The 5,979-nt window shown below is 39.6% G+C and overlaps 1 long non-coding RNA gene across 1 annotated transcript; it reads right to left on the bottom strand.

The window, feature by feature from the left end:
• Positions 1-3,800: 3,800 nt before the first annotated feature.
• LOC118945792 lies at positions 3,801-4,600 on the bottom strand. Its single transcript, XR_005040910.1, has 2 exons — positions 4,028-4,600; positions 3,801-3,997 (listed from the first exon to the last, which is right to left on the bottom strand). It is a non-coding gene; the product is annotated as an uncharacterized LOC118945792 (long non-coding RNA).
• Positions 4,601-5,979: the final 1,379 nt, after the last annotated feature.

Genomic DNA, 5,979 nt, shown 5'->3' with positions numbered 1-5,979 from the left:
GTCTGGTTCATCCTTGGGAGCAATTTCCAAACGTCTGAAGGTACCATGTTCATTTGTACAAACAATAGTACGCAAGTATAAACACCATGGGACTGTAATAAAGCTTTGTATCCTAGAGATGAACGTACTTTGGTGTGAAAAGTGCAAATCAATCCCAGAACAACAGCAAAGGACCTTGTGAAGATGATGGAGGAAACAGGTACAAAAGTATCTATGTCCACAGTAAAACGAGTCCTATATCGACATAACCTGAAAGGCCGCTCAGCAAGGAAGAAGCCACTGCTCCAAAACCACCATAAAAAAGCCAGACTATGGTTTGCAACTGCACATGGGGACAAAGATCGTACTTTTAGGAGAAATGTCCTCTGGTCTGATGAAACAAAAATAGAACTGTTTGGCCGTAATGACCATTGTTTTGTTTGGAGGAAAAAGGGGGAGGCTTGCAAGCCGAAGAACACCATCCCAATCGTGAAGCACGGGGCTGGCAGCATCATTTTGTGGGGTGCTTTGCTGCAGGAGGGACTGGTGCACTTCACAAAATAGATGGCATCATGAGGCAGGAAAATTATGTGGATATATTAAAGCAACATCTCAAGACATCAGTCAGGAAGTTAAAGCTTGGTCGCAAATGGGTCTTCCAAATGGACAATGACCCCAAGCATACTTCCAAAATTGTGGCAAATTGTCTTAAGGACAACAAAGTCAAGGTATTGGAGTGGCCATCACAAAGCCCTGACCTCAATCCTATAGATAATTTGTGGGCAGAATTGAAAGAGCGCGTTCGAGCAAGGAGGCCTACAAACCTGACTCAGTTACTCCAGCTCTGTCATGAGGAATGGGCCAAAATTCACCCAACTTATTGTGGGAAGCTTGTGGAAGGCTACCTGAAATGTTTGACCCAAGTTAAACAATTTAAAGGCAATGCTACCAAATACTAATTGAGTGTATGTAAACATCTGACCCACTGGGAATGTAATGAAAGAAATAAAAGCTGAAATAAATCATTCTCTCTACTATTATTCTGACATTTCACATTCTTAAAATAAAGTGGTGATCCTAACTGACCTAAGACAGGTAGTCACCTGGAATGAATTTCAATTAACAGTTGTGCGTTGTTAAAAGTTCATTTGTGGAATTTCTTCCCTTCTTCATGTGTTTGAGTTAATCAGTTGTACTGTGACAAGGTAGGGGTGGTATACAGAATATAGCCCTATTTGGTAAAAGACCAAGTCCATATTATGTCAAGAACAGCTCAAATAAGCAAAGAGAAATGACAGTCCATCAGTACTTTAAGACATGAAGGACAGTCAATCCGGAAAATTTCAAGAACTTTAAAAATTTCTTCAAGTGCAGTCGCAAAAAACATCAAGCCATGTCTTTGTGAGATGCAGAGTAAGTGAACGGATTATCTCTGCATGTATGGTTGTCACCGTGAAGCACAGAGGAGGTGGTGTGGGGGTGCTTCGCTGGTGACAGTCTGTGATTTTAAAAAAAATTCAAGGCACACTTTACCAGCATGGCTACCACAGCATTCTGAAGCGATACGCCATCCCATCTGATTTAGGCTTAGTGGGACTATCATTTTGTTTTTCAAAAGGATAATGACCCAACACACCTTCAGGCTGTGTAAGGGCTATTTGACCAAGAAGGAGAGCGACGGAGTGCTATATCCGATGACCTGGCTTCCACAATCACCCGACCTCAACCCAATTGAGATGGTTTGGGATGAGTTTGACCGCAGAGTGGAAAAGCAGGAAAAGCAGCCAACAAGTGCTCAGCATATGTGGGAACTCCTTCAAGACTGTTGGAAAAGCATTCCAGGTGACTACCTCGTTAAGCTGGTTGAGAGAATGCCAAAAATGTGCAAAGCTGTCATCAAGGCAAAGGGTGGCTACTTTGAAGAATCTCAAATATATTCTGATTTGTTTAAAACTTTTTTTGGTTACTACATGATTCCATATGTGTCATTTCATAGTTTTGGTGTCTTCACTATTATTCTACAATGTAGAAAAGAGTCAAAATAAAGAAAAACCCATAAATGAGTAGGTGTGTCCAAACTTTTGACTGGTACTGCACATATTATTCCCAGATTGTGTGTGGATTTTTTAAGTAAGGTTAGTTTGAACATGACTCCCCCCTCTCATTCTATTGAGTGTGATATCAATGAGTGATTAACAAATAAGTGTTGCATTTCTCTTTCTGTTTTGGTGACCTCCTAAGTGAAAATGCATCACTCCAAAATGTAGTTGGCTTTCTTCAGCAGGTTTTCCTCTAACGAGTGATGCAAATAATATTTCCAGTTTACATGTGGTTTTTGAGTTGTGTTAGTTTCAACAGCGCATACAACCTGATTTCCGCCCATAATCAATATGATTGATTAATTGCCACTCAAAACAGGGTTTTTGGTGCACGTGCAGTATATAAGGTGCTTGTTTAATAAAAATACAAGTAATATGATTACTAGTGCGGCAAATTTGTTTAGGTTTTCAATATATCACAAACTGTTTATTGATTTGGCCACTTCAAAACAGTGTTTTGACATTCGGCTTTTTGTCAAAAGTTATTGTCAACGGGAAGCAGCGACAGCATCGTTTTAAACACATTTTTTAGGTATGTAAATGGAACTTTCAAGAATTATTTTCAATGGTATTCTACTTAATGAGGTGAAAACTGCTGATTGAGTTCAAACATGTGATTGATTATTTTGATTAGCTTTTCATGATTTCTGGTAATAGGTGGCGAGCTGTTGGTAGTTAATTAACACGGGAGCGGCTGGTAGCAGCCTAGTGGTTAGAGCGTTGGGCCAGTTACCGAAAGATTGCAGGATCAAATCCCCAGCTGACAAGGTAAAAATCAGTCGTTCTGCCCCTGAACAAGGCAATTAACCAACTGTTCCCCGGTAGGCTGTCATTGTGAATAAGAATTTGTTCTTAACTGTTAAATAAATACGCTAGCAGTGACATCGTCAGTCTTTAGTATGAATTATTCACCTTTAACTGTTGTTTTCCGATCAACGAAAATGATGTAATTAATGTTGTATTCTGCTGGAACTTATGACAAACTATAATGTATTGGGTTCAATTAAGAAAAAAATGACTAATAGGATTCTGAATGGGGTGACAAAACACTACAAGATGTATACCTTTTGATTTACAATAGGGAAAAAAGTCATCCAATAGGATTCTGATAGAGGTGACATATCCTATTGGAAAATCACTAATCCTATAGGATATTTTGACTAGGGGAGGACTAAGAACTTTGTCCTGTTATGGTTCAGTTATACGTGGGTCTGGTCATGTTGTCAGGAAAACATTGTGGCCATGACAGCTGGTGTTGGAAACAGAGGCTGTTACATGTAATTAAAGCCATGTCATTAATGCTGTAATCTAAATCTTCCGAACACTTTTCCCCTCTCCTTGGTGACAGCCATGGTGGGGTCCATGTACACGTGTTGTTACCTGGTCAGGTTGCCTTGATGTTGATTTTTTATTTATTTTTTAAACAGTATGTTCCTACATATGAAAGATAATACACACTCGAGTATTGAATCAGTGCAAAACAACATATACTGATTTATAGATGGAGAAAGTTGACTACAAAAAGTGTGTGCCCAGTTTAATCTTGATGTATTACTTTACACACCGTAATGGAGACAGAATATGAGAGAACCTCACCGAGAACGAGAAACGTACAAATATTCCAAAGCATGCTTATGTTAATCACACACACCTAAGCATTCTTTCACCGCAACTCCCCCAAATCAATAATACAAACACTACAAGAAAAACTGGACACCAGAATTAAAAAAAAACATATTTATTCATTTCATTGAGAGACTAATACTTCACATGTAAGTCAAACTGCAAAAAAAATGTTTATGGACCATTATCAAACAGACAAACCTCCATTATAATAGATTTCTCTTTGAAATTAGAGGACTGTAGAGCTAGACAACGACACCCCCCCCCCCCCCCCCCCCCACACACACACACACACACTGATGAAATGCACTGCAGCACACACACACCAAAAAAAAACTCTGCAAAAAAACTGATACAATATACCTACTTTTACAAACAATTTCATCACCATTCAACCCTACAGTAGATATTGATAACATATCCAACATTTCAAAAAAGTGATAGTATTTCAGAAAGCCTCCACCAGTAGTACCTTAATGTCTCTCAACCACACTGTGCAGAGACCATCATATGTGCAGAAACAGACACAAGACTTTAGTGTTCACGGGTTGATGTTAACCATTGTTCTTTACGTTGCAAATGGCACCCTAAAGAGTGTACGACTTTTGTCCGGGGCACACAGGGCTCTGGTCAAAAGTAGTGCAGTATATGGGGACATAGGGTGCCATATCTCTTATGTGCCTAATCTGCAACGACTAGCACTTTAAACACAGGTTAATGAAAAAAATAAAAAATAAGCGGAGCCTTTTTATTCAGATAGATAGATGTATCTATATGTACAGTTGAAGTCAGAAGTTTACATACACTTAGATTGGAGTCATTTAAAACTCATTTTTTAACCACTTCACAAATGTATTGTTAACTATAGTTTTGGCAAGTCGGTTAGGACATCTACTTTGTGCATGAAACAAGTCATTTTTCCAACAATTGTTTACACCGTTCAGATTGTATCACAATTCCAGTGGATCAGAAGTTTACAAACACTAAGTTGACTGTGCCTTTAAACAGCTTGGAAAATTCCAGAAAATGATGTCATGGCTTTAGAAGCTTCTGATAGGCTAATTGACATCATTTGAGTCAATTGGAGGTGTACCTGTGGATGTATTTCAAGGCATACCTTCAAACTCAGTGCCTCTTTGCTTGACAACATGGGAAAATCAAAAGATATCAGCAAAGACCTCAAATTTTTTTTAGACCTCCACAAGTCCGGTTCCTCCTTGGGAGCAATTTCCAAACGCCTGAAGGTACCACGTTCATCTGTACAAACAATAGTACGCAAGTATAAACACCATGGGGCCACAACGCCGTCATACCGCTTAGGAAGGAGACGCGTTTTGTCTCCTAGAGATGAACGTACTTTGGTGCGAAAAGTGCAAATCAATCCCAGAACAGCAGCAAAGGGCCTTGTGAAGATGCTGGAGGAAACAGGTACAAAGGTATCTATATCCACAGAAAAACAAGTCCTATATCGACATAACTTGAATGGCCAGCAAGGAAGAAGCCACTGCTCCAAAACCGCCATAAAAAAGCCAGACTGCGGTTTGCAACGGCACATGGGGACAAAGATCGTACTTTTTTGAGAAATGTCCTCTGGTCTGATGAAAAAAAATAGAACTGCTTGGCCATAATGACCATTGTTATGTTTGGAGGACAAATAGGGAGGCTTGCAAGCCGAAGAACACCATCCCAACCGTGAAGCACAGGGGTGGCAGCATCATGTTGTGTGGGTGCTTTGCTGCAGGAGGGACTGGTGCACTTCACAAAATAGATGGCGTCATGAGGTAGGAAAATTGTGGATATATTGAAGCAACATCTCAACACATCAGTCAGAAAGTTAAAGCTTGGTCGCAAATGGGTCTTCCAAATGGACAATGACCCCAAGCATACTTCCAAAGTTATGGCGAAATGGCTTAAGAACATCAAAGTCAAGGTATTGGAGTGGCCATCATAAAGCCCTGACCTCTATCTCATAGAAGATTTGTGGGCAGAACTGAAAAAGCATGTGTGAGCAAGGAGGCCAACAAACCTGACTCAGTTACACCAGCTCTGTCAGGAGGAATGGGCCAAAATTCACCCAACGTATTGTGGGAAGCTTGTGGAAGGCTACCTGAAACGACAGGGAATTTTTACTCTGATTAAATGTCAGGAATTGTGAAAAACTGAGTTTAAATGTATTTGGCTAAGGTGTATGTAAACTTCTGACTTCAACTTTACATTAGTATATCAGATCTGTAAACGTTAGGCCTAAAAGTTTAAATTTAAAAAGTAAAAAATTTGA

Source organism: Oncorhynchus mykiss, chromosome 30, assembly GCF_013265735.2.
Source record: "Oncorhynchus mykiss isolate Arlee chromosome 30, USDA_OmykA_1.1, whole genome shotgun sequence".
Lineage (NCBI taxonomy): Eukaryota > Metazoa > Chordata > Actinopteri > Salmoniformes > Salmonidae > Oncorhynchus > Oncorhynchus mykiss.
The sequence above is the reverse complement of the archived record's forward strand: the minus strand, read 5'-3'. Positions and strand labels throughout refer to the sequence as shown.